This window comes from Rhinatrema bivittatum, chromosome 1 (genome assembly GCF_901001135.1).
Source record: "Rhinatrema bivittatum chromosome 1, aRhiBiv1.1, whole genome shotgun sequence".
NCBI classification, from domain to species: Eukaryota; Metazoa; Chordata; class Amphibia; order Gymnophiona; family Rhinatrematidae; genus Rhinatrema; species Rhinatrema bivittatum.
Genome location: NC_042615.1, coordinates 57,911,833 through 57,929,923, shown reverse-complemented (window position 1 = coordinate 57,929,923; position 18,091 = coordinate 57,911,833).

Here is an 18,091-nt window from a genome sequence, read left to right as displayed (position 1 = left end):
CTCAGGGTATCCCCTCCGAGCAACGTCATCACATCCTGGTATTTAGCCTGCCTTTCGTTTGCTAACAAACTGACCTCCTCATTTATCAAAATACGCTAAGGGCTTATTGCATGCAATGACCTTTGGAGTGAGGAAACTCACTCAAAGATGAGATTTGTGCAATGTTCTCTCCACCTAGCTTGATGGACTCTCTACCTGGGTAACATCAAGCTAGGTGGAGAGAACATTGCACAAAACTCATCTCTGAGTGAGTTTCCTCACTCCGAAGGTCATCAAATCTTCACAAGAGACCACTGTTCTGTTCGTACATCTCACTTTGAATGTCAAAGTGGCCCCTAACCCCCTATACTAATACCTAAACCTCACCTCTAGTTACTAGGTGGGCCTCCCATAGGGATATAAATACCTATCTATGGCAAGTGCATTATGGCTAGGTGCTCTCTCTCTCTCTCTCTCTCTCTCTCTCTCTCTCTCGCTTTCTCTCACTCTCTCTCTCAAAAATGGTCCCCCAGTGGTTGTATGCAACTTAGCTCTTCACATAGGTATTGCAATAAACTGTCTATTAGCAAACAACACACCCCTTTTGCTATCTCGTGCGATACTTATTGCATTTTGATAAATCCAGGCCTGAGTTAGCAAGGATTTGGATTGCCTCCGGTCTAAGCTGCTCTGCCACTTCCTAGCTGCCGCAGGAAGCTCTCTCTGCCCTTTGGGGTATTTCTTCACTAACCTGGGTACCTGCTCCTCGGGGGCCCTTCTGCTCTATTTCAGGTACCTATCTTGGGAAACCGGGTACTCGCTCCTCAAGGGCTTGCTCTCTCTAATCTGGTGCCTGCCGCTGATCAACTTCTGCCTGCCAGGACTTCCAACTATACAGCTTCTGCTTCAGTGAGTACTAACCTTTTCAGTCTGTCTCACCTTCAGCTTCAGCGCTCTGTGTCTACATCTGGGACTTGTCCCTGCTACACCACGCTGCCTAATCACCTACTCGAGTGTGAGACTGGTCTCCTCTGCTGAGGACCCCTGGACTACTTCTGCTGGGTTTCCTTCACTGCTGTCCACCCCCTGGACAGTACCACCAAGCTGTACAGTAAATACAGCTTCTCTGTGTCTGTGTGTATAGAGTCTAGCCTAGTACCGCGGTTCCTCATGGGGCTCCTCCCCGTGAGAGTGGCCATCACCACAGTACCCAAGAATCCACTTCAACACCTCATAACCATAACAGTCTCCTTTCAGGTTCCAATTTAGCCCAAGACTACGCTGGAGTGATAGTATGTCAACTCCTAAGTCTAAGTTCTTGAAGTCTTTCAAAGAGCCTTCTGAAAAATTCTTTCATTACTTTGGCACTGTTGGAGGCTATTTTATGAAGTCTCAGATTAGCTTCAGCTAACATTGACTGTTCTTTTTAACAAGTCGATGGTTGCTTCTTCTGTAGGTATGGACTTCAATCCATCGTCCACATAGAATTCTCTTTCTATGAATTGTCTGGCATCTGCGCCATACTCCTTCTTGTGCTTTCCTTATGAGTCTGTAGGTAGTCACCAGGGGTGATGAACTGCTGCTGAAGACATGTACACGCATCCTGTACTCAACAATCTTATTGCTGATGTTGTCTTGGTGCCACAGGAATCTTAGTTTCTGTAGTCTTTGTGAACAATGAAACAGTAGAGCATCTGCTGAATATTAGCTATGATGGCAATGGACTCTTTTCTGAAGCGAATCAAGACTTCCAAGAGATTGTTTAAGTTGAGCCCAGTGAGTAGCACATATTTCTGAGAGACTTCTTGAAGCTGAGCATTTGAATTTGACTTGGTTTCTGAGAATAATAAATATTGAAGGTGGGGAGATACCAGCATTCTTCACTTCTTTTAGAAGTGGAGCTTTCTCTACATGACCATTTTTTAATATGTCCTTCATAAAAGTCACAAAATGGTCTCTTGTCTCTGGCTTCCTTTCCAGGATCTGATGTAACAAGGCAAGCCATGAAAGGGCCTGTTGTTTGTTGTTGGGAAGTCAATGTCTAGGTGTTTGGAAAGGGAGGAGATCCACCCAGCTGTTTAGCCTGGGGCTTAATGGGCTCAGGGCCCAAACCGTTCCCTGCCCCTAAAATTAGTGAACAAGCCTCTGGGGGTCAATGGTGACCCCTGACACCTGTAGAGGAGGTGGTGACCCCCCCCCCCCAAAGGAAAAAAATAATTAAAATATGTGCTGATGCCCCACCTCCCAACCAAAACAAAGGCCCAGGCGGTCTGGGGGAGCAGCCGGGCTCCCAGTCCCCACCCCCAAAACCCCTCCTTACCTCCATAAATCTTCATTTATTAGTCAGTGGGGGCCTGGTGCACCTCCTAGTTCCTGACTTGTTGATGCCATTTTTCAAAATGGCATTCACCTGACCTTGCCCCTAAAGACTGGGGATCAGACGTGGGTCTCCACCGACACTAATGAGGATTTTTGGAATTAGGTGGTGGAGGTTGGGGGTTATGGTCCTAGCTTCTCTCCCCCCCCACCCCCCAGACCACCAGGTACTTTTTTTTTTTGTTAGAGAGTGGGGAAAGGGAGTAGGGGGAGAACACTAGACCCCAGGGATATGTTGGTATTATGAATGGGGAAAGGGGTGGAAGAGACTTGGATCTGAGTGGGGGGTTAGAAGAGGGGCCTTTTTGCCTCAGGTGAGATGTTATTAGAGATACTTTGGGGAGAGGTTAAGGAAGGGGGCAGGGCATCATCAAGCATTTTATAATATTGTCTTTTCCTTGTGGGGTTCATGACTGCCTCTTCAGGTGGCAAGGGTGGGGGTGGGCAGGGATTGCTATTGACCCTTGGGCCGTTTCCTAGCTTTTCATGGGGGTATAGATTTATACCATTTGACCCTTTAACTTACATTGTGGGGGGCATCAGGAGGTGCAATTGCATCCCAATGTTCCCACAATGGTTTATCTACACCTTCCTGAAACGTGATAAGTCTGCTGCATTATTTTATTTACATTGAATTACCTATACATAAGCTGCTTTGCATGCATTAGGCAATTTTATTCATGCAAATGAGCTTATTTCCATAATGGGAGAAATACATTGAAGATATCACATAACATCTCGTGATATAGCCGCATTATAGCAATATCACATGATAAAAGGTGCTTTAACACATGTTAAATGCTGTTTACCATATGATATTGCCTTATTGCAGCTTAGTAAATCTAGGGGTTAGTGAGAGTGAGCTTTGTTTTGACAAGCTCACAATAGGCCATATACTTGGCCAGATGACTTGTCTGATACTTCGGTTTTCGGGTGATAAAGTGCTTGCAAGATGCTGTTACATGACATGTAGTGGGGTTCTTTCCCCACTATGTCAGTTCTAGGCACTGCAGTGGAGCAAGATTGATTGTGTGTATTTGGTTTCTATATTAGACATGTGGCATATGTTTTTACTAATGATACACTCTCAATCATGTCTTGAATCCAATTCATGTAGTGTGCTGGGGCATGGACTTGAATAGAGTGTCTCTTTGCACATACATACCTGCATCGTGAGCTGATTCTAATGCATCTGAAAGCATATGTGTGTGTAGATCACTGTGGTGGCGATTAACATCTATGATAGAGTGTGCATTGAGAGGATCTCTATTAGGTATAGAGTCTACTTCATGGTCAGGTTACATTGTCTCAGCACCTGCTATCTCTCCTGGCTGAGAGTGCATCACAATGCTCAGAAGCAAGAGCTAACACATAGTTTCTAGCACGCTGAACAGGATCCTCTGAGAGAACCTGGTCAGTCTAGCTCTCTCTGCTTTCCTGATCCACAGCTGCTTCAAGGCTTTTAGCTTGGGCTTTTGAAACATTTGTTTTCCTCTCTTGACACAGCATTTCTAGCTCAGCATCTAACTCAGCTTTCCTGCTTGCAGTAGCAGCAGCGGCAGTGCATTTCTTTACGTTAAGTCTAGCTCTGCCTGCAAAATATATGTGTCCGTGGAGCTTCTGCTTCCACGCATGCCCTGGGGGCAGCTGCACTTGCTGAGGACAGGTTTGAGTGAACTGATTTCAGTGGCCTTGAAGATCTTGTGGAGCGTTTGGAAAGGCTGGAGTACTGGAATGCAGTTTCTTTTCAACTATCAGTTCTTTGCTGTGCTTTTGCAATAGTAGGGATGTGAATCATTTTTTGACGATTTAAAATATCGTCCGATATATTTTAAATCGTCAAAAATCGTTAGGGCCACGATACAATACCAATTCCCCCGATTTATCGTTAAAAAAATCGTAAATCGGGGGAAGGGGGAGGGGCAGGAAAACCGGCACACTAAAACCCACTAAAACCCACCCCCGACCCTTTAAATTAAATCCCCCACCCTCCCGAACCCCCCCCCCCCCCCAATGCTTTAAATAACCTGGGGATCCAGCGGTGGTCCAGAACGGCGGCGGTCCGGAACGGCCCCCTCAATTGAATCCTGTTGTCTTCAGCTGGCGCCATTTTGCAAAATGGCCGCCGCAAAATGGCGATGGCCATAGACAAAAACGATTCGACGCAGGAGGTCGTTCCGGACCCCCGCTGGACTTTTGGCAAGTCTTGTGGGGGTCAGGAGGCCCCCCCAAGCTGGCCAAAAGTTCCTGGGAGTCCAGCGGGGTTCAGGAAGCGATTTCTTGCCACGAATCGTTTTCCGTACGGAAAATGGCGCCGGCAGGAGATCGACTGCAGGAGGTCGTTCAGCGGGGGTTCCGGACCGCCCAGGTTATTTAAAGCATTTGGGGGGGGGTTCGGGATGGTGGGGGATTTAATTTAAAGGGTCGGGGGTGGGTTTTAGGGGGTTTTAGTGTGTCGGCTCACGATTTTAACAATTTTCACGATAGTTTACACACCCAAACGGCAACAATACGATTCCCTCCCCCTCCCAGCCGAAATCGATCGTTAAGACGATCGAGGACACGATTCACATCTCTATGCAATAGTGCTTTGCACTAAATTATCACATTCTAGATCAATGTTCATGGGAAGGTCTCTTTTCTTGATACTTTTTTTGGTATTAAATCTTGATAAGAATGCAAGGCATCTATCTTAGTGGAGTTGTTAATATTTGTAGCTGTACTGGACACCTGACTTGCTGAAATTCATTGAAACATAGAAACATAACATAAAAACTTAGAAACGACAGCAGAAAAGGACCAAACAGTCCATCCAGTCTGCTCAGCAAGCTTATGGTAGCATCAGCCATGCCATACAGGTCCCTCTATAATGGTAGCATCAGGGGGTGGCATTTGCCATGGCATCCAAGTTACCCCCAAACTTAGTTTCCCAAACTGTTAAAATCATGGTCCTTTTTGGTTACTGTCTGAGTCCAATTACCCGTTATCTCTTTTTGAAGCAGAGAGCAATGTTGGCGTTATATCACATGTTTAAGGCTTATTGGTTAAGGGTAGTAACAGTCACATCAGCAAGTTACCCCCATGCATATTTGTTTTCTCAGACCGTAAAATTCAATGTCCTTGTTGGTTGCTGTCCAAAACTAAATCCCCTTTTCCTTTTTTCCACCTGCTGTTAAAGCAGAGAGCAATAATGAGTTGCATCAACAATATGAAGGCTTATTGGTTAAGAGTAGGAACCACCACACCAGCAAGATACCCCCATACACTCTTTTCTATATTTCCATCCTCTAGCCTTTAGGGATCCACAGTGTTCATCCCATGCCCCTTTGAAATCTTTCACCATTTTTGTTTTCACCACCTCCTCCGGAATGGCATTCCAGGCATCCACCCTCTCCATGAAGAAATATTTCCTGACGTTGATTCTGAGTCGTCCTCCCTGGAGTTTCATTTTGTGACCCCTAGTTCTACTGATGTCTTTCCAACGGAGAAGGTTTGTTGAATGTGCATCATTAAAACCTTTCAGGTATCTGAAGGTCTGTATCATTTCTCCCTTGCTCCTCCTCTCCTCCAGGGTATACATATTTAGTAGGGATGTGAATCGGGCTTCGGACGATTGAAAATATCGTCGATATTTTCAAAATCGTCAGAAATCGGGGGTGTGGTAAATTTTGAATGGAAGTATTGAGGCTTCTACCCTTAGCAGAATTTAAAACCAGGGAATCCTGCCTGGATAAAATATCCCACTTCCACTTCTATTTCCCTACCCTTTCTGCCTTGAGACAAAAAGTTTACTTTCAGAGGTGTGTTCGAATCTACCACAGAAATTTTTTATTAACCTTTAATTTTTGCAGCACATCATGCATAAATAAACCAGTCAGTTTTTTGTAAAAATATTTTCTTTATTTCACAGATACAGAAAGGCATGAATAAATATCTCTAAATGACTAAGAATCATTTTTATGTTCAAATCTTAACTTTACCAGAGTATATCCTACAATCAATGCAAGAACCATTAAAAAGGAAATTGAAATTATTAATATCAGATAAATGTCTATTAATGTCATCTTTTTAGAAATTAATACATTTCTAATACATCTGCCAATGTAGAAACAATAGCAATTTAAAGGTTCTCATATACTTGAATAAAAATTATATTTACCAATTTATCTGAAGCACCCCGCTCTGTGTCTCTCTCAATCACGTGCGAAGAAAGTCTAAGTAGCACCTCTCCCTCTCCCTCAAACTGCCACTGTTTTATACACTTAAGACCCTTTGATCCAGGGTCGCTGTTACAACTTCCATCAACACATTTATATTTTATTCTGTTTATAGCTTCGCCCATTTTTGATTTTTAATTGGATTTCTTTTGTAGTTCTAAGAGAAAATCTTTTTCACTCCTTTCTGTCACACTTAATTGGCTGGCCATCTGTTTTTAGGGTGGTCAATCATGACACCTGCGTTAGGATGCTCAATGTCATAAAATGCAGGTGCTTTCTTACTTGAGATAAGAGAAAGTGGTAAACAACTGTACTCTCAAAGTCTGAAAGTGGGACAAAGGTGAAATCTTGAGGTTTTAAGTAGGGGAAAGGTGAAAGCTATGTGCTGAAGCTTTTTCAGCACAGCCATGACCAATGTCATGGCTTTTAAAAGTAAAGGCTTATGGGTATTAAATGCTAACATGTTTCTTTATGGCTAATTGATTACTGACTTCACTAAATATAAGTAATTATCAATAAAGCACAAAATATTAAGATATTTTCTGACACCCCCCCATGGAGTCAGTAAAACAAATACTAGACATAGCTAGGTACATATAAATCAGTAAGGCACTAATAAGCCTGGGGGAAAATAATCACACAATAAACTACATATAATAAGTTGTGTCAGTGCTCAACATTGCATAGATACAAGTGAAAATCAAATGTAATAATACAAGTGTAATAAAAATTGGTTACATTACCAAATTGAATATAAAGAGATATGAGTTGACAAATCTGAGTTAGTTTCTAATAATAACCAGATATAAAGAGTTTCTCAATATTTCCTTATGGGAAATAGAGAACATTCATACCCAGGGAATGTAAATTTTAAATTTGAAGCTACTCATCCAGTCAAATAAGATGAGGGTTCATAATTAAAATAATCTTTATGGGTCAGAAATCTGTGATGTGTCATCACTGATTCCATCATGTGTAGGGATCTGTGGGCATTAAATGCCTATTATACTTACCAATTGACGAGCAACGATCCTGAAATGGCAAGGTGCATTTTGAATAAGACACATACCAGTCCAGTCAATAATAGACAGTTATTCACAGTTCTCAGTAGATCCAGCCGGATCAGACGTTTCAGATATCTGTGAAGTCAGTCTGACTAATTATAGATATTGGAATCTGTTTGCTCGCCTTCCACTGCTGGTCTAGTCGGAGCAGAATCTTGAGTAGGATTTGGTTGCTGATGTTGGAGAATGACTGATTGATCATCCTCAGAGGAGAGAGCTGCATTCAGCCAAAGCATAAAGTCTTGTCCTTCGTCTGTTAGAGAATTAGCCGGAGCAAGGTGTATTGGATCTAATTCTTCATCCGTCACAAAAGACGGTGGACTAGATACTGGAAACCAATTCGAGCTTAACCCCGGGCTGGAGGCTCTTGAATTTCCATCTGAAGCAACAGGATTGGCATTTGATAGGCCATGTCCATATCCTAATTGATATTCTGCCAAAGAGTAGATATTGAAGTAGCAGGGCACAAGTTCCCAGGGAGCACACTGACAAATGTGAGCACTCAAGGTTCTTCGTAGTGCTTCACGAACAGATGCCAGTCTTCTTGGCCAAGTCCAGCAATAGGAATATTGTGGGAACTTAAATAAAATATCACAGTTTTTATGCAGATAATAAGGTGCACATGTATCAGGATTGTTTTCTGAATACATCCAGCTTCCATAATCAGCATACTCATTTATGAGATCAGGTCCCAGGCAGACAATCATCGCATTCTTCCTAGGATTAGCTGGAATATGTATCTTTGAGTTTACACCTGCCATTTCTGGTTCGCTGCTCTTCGTTCTAATTTCTCTTAAGACAGAAGAAAAGAACACCAATTATTACTATGATTCCCAGGATTAATGGGAATAAATTGATCCCTAAGTCATGAAGGAGTCCACCTGCCCCTTCCATTATGGTTTTAACTATACCAACAGCTGTTTTAGCTATTCCACCCACTAATCCAGAAAAAGCACGACCCAGGGCATTTGAAAATACCTCTGGCTTCAGTAGCTCGTCTAGGATCAGCTCCCATTCACTAGCTGTTAGTTCTATCATTCTCAGATGCTGTAAAAAACTCATCCTCTGACATTAACCAAAGTGAAGACAAATTTCTTAATAATACATTTACATTTAAAACATGAGTCAATAACATTTTTAACTCAGTGAATTGTACTGGTTTAAATTCCATGTACTTTATTGTTTCAGTTAACCGGGCACTAAGTGTAGGATAAAACTCCCACGGTCCACACTTAATGACAGATAGTGCAGTAACTAAATACAATATTCCCGGTTGAAACCCACACTGTGCTTTGTTTGACCGAAGGATATAAGATCCATTGGGTAATTTCAAAAAAACTTCTACTAGAGGACCGGGATTCGGTTCTAGAGGACAATCAGCTTCTCCCTCTAGTGTGAGGCAAGTATTAGAGACCTGCACCAGGGAATTACACACAGTTACAGGAACTTTGTGACAACCTTGTGCTATGATCCAGTGATAACCAGCATTATTAATACACAAGTGGGTTGGTTCAAAGATTTTAATTGTTTTAATCCAGGTGTTGCTTCCATTTGAGCTTTCCAAGAACTGACCAAAGTTCTGGATTTCCCAGCAACGTTTATAGACCTGAGTAGTGATTGGGAGAAAGATACGTCTGACCCCTTGTACTAGGGTTGAACCTAAGGTTGCCCATGGTTCTTTTCCCATTTCATGTTTGCTGACCTGCAAAATAACTTGTGAAGCCTCAACATGGGCATACTGAATTTGCTCAGCTGTGAGGTTTATTTCCTCTAATATTTTTCCCAATTGAAGGTCTCCCCATTTGGGTTTTGGGGAAGTAAGACCATCAATAAAGTGAGTAAGCTGTTCTATTCTTGCTAGAACCTGTATTTTCTCATCAGTTGTGGATATGGCATCAATCCCTAACTGTAAGGTTTGAGCTAAGTAATCCCTTAATTGAAAAATACCTGCTCTTAGCTGATATTCATTGGATTGAATACCTTTTATAGCAGTTTTAATTCTATCATTAAGATTAAGGAATGTATTTTGAACCTCCTGTTTCAAAGCATTCCTGCGTTTTCTGTTGGCTGTTCTCATCACCCAAGCGGGCAAGGGAAATGAGTCATTCAGCCATTTTGTCTGTACAATTAAATCTAACACAGAAGTAACCTGAGTGTCATTTAACCCCTCAGCTAAACCCCTGATACAGGCAGCGGTCAAAGACCGGCCTAGCACAGGTGCATTTTGAAAAAAATTAGCCTCCTGAGTAAAGAAGGGTCCCCATACCCTATTAGAAAACCTTTTATTACAAAGATTAACCTGATATTGCCAACTAGGGCAACAAAAGCAATTTGTCTGGGTGGACGAGGAACGGGTACAAAAGAATGGATTATTCCCACACGCATTATTCCACAAAGATAAATTATAAAAAGAAATTCCACGCCAATGTGTAAAAGAGACAGGCAATTCATCACAAAAGACATGATAATGTGTACTATTTAAAAACAGAATTTCATAAGGTAGTCTACAAACATAAGACAGAGAGTCCTTAATCATTGGAAGGGGGAATCCTGTATCCTCTCCCCCCCATGTGGAATAATTAGCGTAAGAAAGAGTTACCTCAGGAAAGACGTCCATCCAGGAGAAAATGAGACCTTTAATCAAACCTGAAAATTCATAATTAGAGCCAGACAAGGAGTCCTCCAGAGGCACCTTCGAAAGGGGATTGATGCAGGCACAAGATCCATTATGAAAACAAGGACGAAGGGCAAACAGCCGCTGGAACTGTTCAGAAGCACCAATATGTGGTTGAGAGCAGTGCTGCAGTTTCCAGGATGGAGTTTCAAGGATCCCAGTAAGATTGACACTCACTGCTCTGAAACCCAGGAACAAGTTCTGATATCTAATCGAACAGAACTCCGCACGGAAGCCATCAAGAGGAGATTCCGAAGTGATGGAAGAAAGCTGCAGGGAGGAACGCTCCAGCTGCAGAAACAGAGCAACAAGTCTGGACTCTAGACCCGCAGGCAGGGACTCCGGAGAGATGCCTTGCCAAACCTGGTGAGTGTAAAACCTGAAAGGAACATCAATATGCAATAAAACAGGATCTTGCACCAGCCAGCCATGGTATGGAACAAGAATAACACCAGAAGGCAAAGGCACTGCCAGAAGAGACAAAGGCTCAGAAGGTGAGCGCTTACTGACATGTGAGTGTGAATAACGGAGCTCCTGTGAAGCTGCGGGAGAAAAGGTGGAATGCAGCTGGGTATTAGATAAGAGATAAAATAGTGAGATAGGAGATGCAATAATTAAAAGCACCCAGCAAGCAATAACATACTTACAATAAGGTCTGTAAAAAAGAAACACAGCATGCAAAAAGGTACTGATTGGGGAACAAACCATACAGCATGCAAGCAAAAGCTTCTGCTGAAAGCGAGTGAAACATGGAGGACGCTCAGATGCGGGACAAGCTACACTGAGAACGACCTGATCTTCCTGCTCCGGGGTAGGCACAGCCATGTCACCGCTGAGAATGACATCAATTGCTGGAGCATTGGGAGCGCTGGGCAGCGGCAGATCCTCCTGACCCATTGGCATCAGCGGAAACTGCGGATGCAGCAGAGGCTGGGGGTTGAACCGAGGCTCTGGTACCGGAAAACCCCAATGTCTCGGATACCAACTTGACATCTCTAATGGACACAACTTTCCTATTCTTTGGATCCTCAGAGTCAGAAAGCAACAGTCCCGAGTCACCTAGAAATTCTGTAACAATAAAGGGATTAGACCAGTATGGTTCTAAAGAGCCACGAACATGCGTTTTGCTCAAAACTACGGAACCAATCTGAAAAGGATTTGGACTCCGAGAGGCCTTGTCAGAAGTAACCATAGCTTCTGAGGAGGCCATATTTTCAAGCATAGAGAACCCAAAGAGAGACATAGCGGGAGCTTCATGATTGGCAGTTATGGTACTATTAATCCGGATTTGGATCTCCGGAAGATGAAGGTACCAATTACTGGGGTTAAATTGCAAAGCAAAATTTTGCAGACTACGCTTAACCTCACCATTAATCCTTTCAACCATTCCATTAGATTCTGGACGATGTGGGTAGGAGAATCGATGAGTAACGCTATGATCAGCACAAAAGGTCTCAACCTCAGCATTTTTAAAGGCTGGACCGCCGTCTGTGCAAAGAAACTGAAAAGGCAAAATACCAAATACAATAGCCAGACGGTTAACAGTCACAATAGCAGTAATGCGTTTCTGTGCAAATAGAAACACAAAGCCAGTAAAGGAATCAAGTACAACCAAAATATGTCTGTAACCACGGGAAGAAGAAAGGGGACCAACATGATCCATAAAGACCACCTGCCCTGGTCTAATTCCCCGTGGAAGTATCCCCTCAACATAAGGGTGTCCAGTCCGTTTGGGATTTGTGCGCTGACAATCCAAACAGTCACTGACCATTTTCTTTGCCTGACTTCTAGTCAAAACCCCATCTGAATGCTGGCACAAAGTAGCCGCATTCAAATGTAAGGAGCCATGCCTAGCAAGACGTGCCCTTACAGTTATCTCTTGCTGAGAGGCAGCCAATTTAGCTGCTTCATCTGCCAAAGAATTGTAACGAGAGTACCAGCCCACGGTCTGGTGAGCAGGCACATGCAAGACAAGCACCTGCACAGTAAGTTTCTGTGAAATAGAAAAAATTAATCTCCAGTGAGCTCTGTGTGCAATAGGCTTGCCTGTAACATCTAAAAAGTCACTGTTTTCCCACACTTTCATATGTGAATTAAACCCAGACACCACAAATGTAGAATCAGAACAAACCATAACGGATCTTTCAGGATCCAAATTGGGCGTTTGCTCAATATGTGTCAAAGCCTTTTGAAAGGCAATCAGCTCCGCCTGCTGTGAACTCATATCACCTAATCGCCATGTATGTGTGGCAAAGACTTTCCACTGACCCCTTTTATTAGGAGTTAAAATAACATTAGCCGCACCAGCAAAAAATGCAGTAAGATAGTCACCCGAGGGTGTGGCAGAACCATCAGTAAAAATTACCAATTGAACCTTCTGATAAATAGGAGGAAGGAGCCTATCCGTCTCAGTAGTTAAGCAAAGATCCTCACAAGTTAAAATAATGTCAGAATCAGCCAAACCATTCTGATAATGGAATTGCACATCGTCTCTATATTGATCAGCACGCCATTGCACCCAGCGTGTGGAGAGAGCCCTACTCTCTGGGAGGGAATGGCGAGTGACAGCCTGTAACTGGGGAATCCCAGTATAACAATGAATAATCTTACCCTGAGCAAGAGCAGAGACTTTAGATAGGCAATATCTGACAGCCGTCAGTGTACGCTCCACAATATTAAATTTCCTCTCAGGCTGAGAGAAAGTATGTGTAATATAACATATGGGCTGAGATTCAGCATGGTTACTGATTGTAGCCAAGAAATGAGAATCAGAAACCTGCAACGTGACATCTAAATCTTTAGATGATTTACGGTGCGCCAAAGGGGCTGAAACCTTGACAGCCTCTTGCAGCGCTCTCAAACATTCAGAATGAACAGCAGTCCAATCACGTGCCACAACGGCATCTCCTTTAAGCAAATCATACAAGGGGGCTGCTAATGAGGCAAAACTAGGCACAGTTTTACGTGCAAAATTAAGTGTCCCCATGATTACTTGCAATTGGCGAGATGTCTTAGGCACCGGGAAGGATATAATCTTTTCTTGGAGGGTGGGGGCAAGGCTAGCACCTGCCACCCCGATTAAAAATCCCAGAAACTTAACTTCCTCAAAACCAATTCTGGCTTTGGCAAAATTAACTACAAAGCCTTCCTCACCCAGTACCTGTATTAGTTTAACTACAGAATCCCAAAGCACATCCAGCTTATCAGAAGCCAGATATATATCATCAACATAAGGAACAGCATTATCAATGTTATGTCGCTGAAGGAGTTCCTCAACGGCAGCAGAAAATAAAACAGGGGAATTTTTAAAACCCTGAGGGAGCCTGGTATACTGATACTGCTTACCCCTGAATGTGAATGCAGTGACAGGGGAAGTGCTAATCGGAATACTCCAAAACCCATTAGCTAAATCCAAGGTGGCTTTCCACCTAGGTCGTGGCAAATTATCAATTGTAGATGCAGGATTCAAAGTCTGAGCCGCAACTGTCTCAGAAGAGGCGTTAAGTACCCTATAGTCAATGACCATACGAGTACTCCCATTTGGTTTGGGCACAGGAAGGAGGGGTGAATTAAATTCAGAATATTCCTCAATTAAAACACCCTGAGTAAGTTTCTGAGAAATAATAATATTTAAATCATTGTAGAATTTCTTATGGACAGGATACTGTTTTTGAGGACTGAAAGGCTTATTTAAAACTATCTCTATCGGCTTAGGGGTCTGCACTAAACCAGTGTGGGTATGATAGAGCTGAACGACTCCTAACTTAAGCCATTCAGTAAACAAATTCTGCAGCTCAGCCTCTCCAATGATGGATTTGAGCTGAGGAGAAAATGAAGCTTTTACAGCCTCAAAGCCATAAAGGGGGTCCTCCAACATCATAGAAGGCAAAACAGGCACAGCAGCCTGTGTGAAATAAATTGCAAAAGGATCCTCCTCATCAAATAAACATGCCACTTTTATGGTACGGGACCCTTTGAAGTAAGGGGAAAAGATTTCTACAGTCGCTAAGGGAGCTTGAGAATGCTTCCCTGCAAACATAGTAATTGTGACACTTTCATTTAAATATTGAATTGTATCCCATTCTCTAGTCAGGATATTAATAGTAGTACCTGAGTCCATCATGCCCACAAATAGATCACCCTGCTCCTTATTCTGGATCCACAGGGGGTTTAGACGTGGAGCCAGCATTGCCATGGAAAGTGGCTCGCTTCACAGGCTTTTTGTGAGAAGAAGGGGGAGGGCGGTCCGCCTTAGTTACAGCTCCGGACACCGCTGGAGGTTTCTCAGGAGCTGGAAAGCGGGCAGGAGGGGTCCCACGATTATCCCTCACAGGATAGCGGGGAACCCACCCAGTATTAGAGGGATTTCGTGGAGGGGGGGGGTGTATAATCCTGCCTAGAATTCCCAAACCCCCTATAGTCCCTCAGATTTCTATCCTGGGAAGAAGGATTCCTAAAATGAAAACTCACCCGTCTTGAAGTTTTCTCAGGCTGAGTGCGCTGGATCTCTCTGCCCCTTTCCCTGGGTCTGTCAGACCCTAGCTGAGCCTGTTTAAGAGGCTTAGAAGGGATTAATGGATGACCAGCCGCCTCGAAGACTTGCTGGATAATGAATGGGAACTGCTCATGTCGATCTGCCGGGGCCAATGCACTTAAACGATTACTAAGATCAATACGAATAGAGGTATCAGATTAACATCAGCTGGAAGCGTCCCCAAAGCCCGCCTTACTCTATCTGCTTTTCGATCAATCTCACTACGGGTCCCGAATTCTCCAGGCGTCCCCAAAGAAAACGAGGTTTGTCCGTAATGATCTCTGAGCGTTTGAAAGCAGTGCAATAGGGCAGTGTAAAACGCATTCTTTTTCCCCGCCGGAATTTGATCCACAGGCGGGGCATCAAAGGACAAAATAGCATCAAGAGGCGGACGCGGTTCAGTGAACGCCAAGCCCCCTCTTTTTTCAGAAACCGGAATTACCGGATTCTCTACAAATAAGCATTTACCAAGTGAAAAAGACATCTGACAATCAGGGAGAGCAAAAGGAACAAAATCCTCTTCTGCTCTTCTATTTAGCCCCTGGTGTCTGCCCTGTGCAGTAAGAGCTTTTAAACGACAAATGTCAACATGAAAGCACGGTGACGAGTCACTGGCCACTTGTAAATGCAGGACAAAGGACTGATCTTCCCTGATATGATTGGCTTCAACCCACTTACGGAACGTTGCTTCTTGAGAAGCTCTAATTCTATAAGGGTCAGCCATTGCAACCAATTATAAAAACTGCTGCAAAAGGCAAAATTACATGACTGGAAAATAATATTTAATTCTACAGGAGATTTAAACCACGTTGGGCGCCATGTGGTAAATTTTGAATGGAAGTATTGAGGCTTCTACCCTTAGCAGAATTTAAAACCAGGGAATCCTGCCTGGATAAAATATCCCACTTCCACTTCTATTTCCCTACCCTTTCTGCCTTGAGACAAAAAGTTTACTTTCAGAGGTGTGTTCGAATCTACCACAGAAATTTTTTATTAACCTTTAATTTTTGCAGCACATCATGCATAAATAAACCAGTCAGTTTTTTGTAAAAATATTTTCTTTATTTCACAGATACAGAAAGGCATGAATAAATATCTCTAAATGACTAAGAATCATTTTTATGTTCAAATCTTAACTTTACCAGAGTATATCCTACAATCAATGCAAGAACCATTAAAAAGGAAATTGAAATTATTAATATCAGATAAATGTCTATTAATGTCATCTTTTTAGAAATTAATACATTTCTAATACATCTGCCAATGTAGAAACAATAGCAATTTAAAGGTTCTCATATACTTGAATAAAAATTATATTTACCAATTTATCTGAAGCACCCCGCTCTGTGTCTCTCTCAATCACGTGCGAAGAAAGTCTAAGTAGCACCTCTCCCTCTCCCTCAAACTGCCACTGTTTTATACACTTAAGACCCTTTGATCCAGGGTCGCTGTTACACTTCCATCAACACATTTATATTTTATTCTGTTTATAGCTTCGCCCATTTTTGATTTTTAATTGGATTTCTTTTGTAGTTCTAAGAGAAAATCTTTTTCACTCCTTTCTGTCACACTTAATTGGCTGGCCATCTGTTTTTAGGGTGGTCAATCATGACACCTGCGTTAGGATGCTCAATGTCATAAAATGCAGGTGCTTTCTTACTTGAGATAAGAGAAAGTGGTAAACAACTGTACTCTCAAAGTCTGAAAGTGGGACAAAGGTGAAATCTTGAGGTTTTAAGTAGGGGAAAGGTGAAAGCTATGTGCTGAAGCTTTTTCAGCACAGCCATGACCAATGTCATGGCTTTTAAAAGTAAAGGCTTATGGGTATTAAATGCTAACATGTTTCTTTATGGCTAATTGATTACTGACTTCACTAAATATAAGTAATTATCAATAAAGCACAAAATATTAAGATATTTTCTGACAGGGGCTCCCCCAAAACGATAGGAAAACCCCACGATATTGATTGTGGGGGTTCTCTTATTGTTTTGGGGGAGGGCGGGAAAAACAGCACACAAAAATAACCCCTTAGCTTCCCCCACCCTCCTGACCCCCCAAAAACGTTTTACAGGTACCTGATGGTCCTTTGGGGGTTCCAGGAGCGACCTCCCGCTCCGGGCCATCCTCCCGCTCCCGGGCCGTCGGCTGCCACTAATCAAAATGGCGCCGATGGCCCTTTGCCCTTACCATGTGACAGGGTATCCGTGCCATTGGCCGGATCCTGTCACATGGTAGGAGCACTGGATGGCCGGCGCCATCTTGTGCTCCTACCATGTGACAGGGGCTGACCAATGGCACCGGTAGCCCCTGTGACATAGTAAGGGCAAAGGCTATCAGCGCCATTTTGAATACTGGCAGCCGACGGTCCGAGTACAGGAGGTCGCTCCCGGACCCCTGCTGGACTTTTGGCAAGTCTTGTGGGGGTCAGGAGGGTCCCCCAAGACTTGCCAAAAGCCCTGGTGGTCCAGCGAGGGTCCGGGAGCAATCTCCTGCACTCGGGCCATCGGCTGCCAGTAATCAAAATGGCGCTGATGGCCTTTGCCCTTACCATGTGACAGGGTATCCATGCCATTGGCCGGATCCTGTCACATGGTAGGAGCATTGGATGGCCGGCGCCTCCGGCACTCGGACTGTTGGCTGCCAGTATTCAAAATGGCACCAATAGCCTTTGCCCTTACTATGTCACAGGGGCTACCGGTGCCATTGGGCAGCCCCTGTCACATGGTAGGAGCACAAGATGGTGCCGGCCATCCAGTGCTCCTACCATATGACAGGATCCGGCCAATGGCACGGATACCCTGTCACATGGTAAGGGCAAAGGGCCATCGGCGCCATTTTGATTAGTGGCAGCCGACGGCCCGGGCGTGGGAGGACGGCCCGGAGCGGGAGATCATGGGAGATTGCTTCCGGGACCCCCACTGGACCACCAGGTACCTGTAAAATGTTTTTGGCGGGGTCGGGAGGGTGAGGAACGCTAAGGGGTTACTTTTAAAGTGTCGGGGTGGGTTTTTTGTTTATCGGCTCGGGCGCAGCCGATAAACAAAACCGTGATCGGGCCCGATTGAAAAAAACCCACATGTGAATCGGAACTGGAATCCGAACCGATTCCGGTTCCGATTCACATCTCTAATATTTAGTTCCTTCATCCTCTCCTCATAAGTCATTTGATGGAGACCTCCCACCATTTTTGTCGCTCTTCTCTGGACCGCCTTCATCCTGTTTCTGTCCCTTTTGAGATATGGTCTCC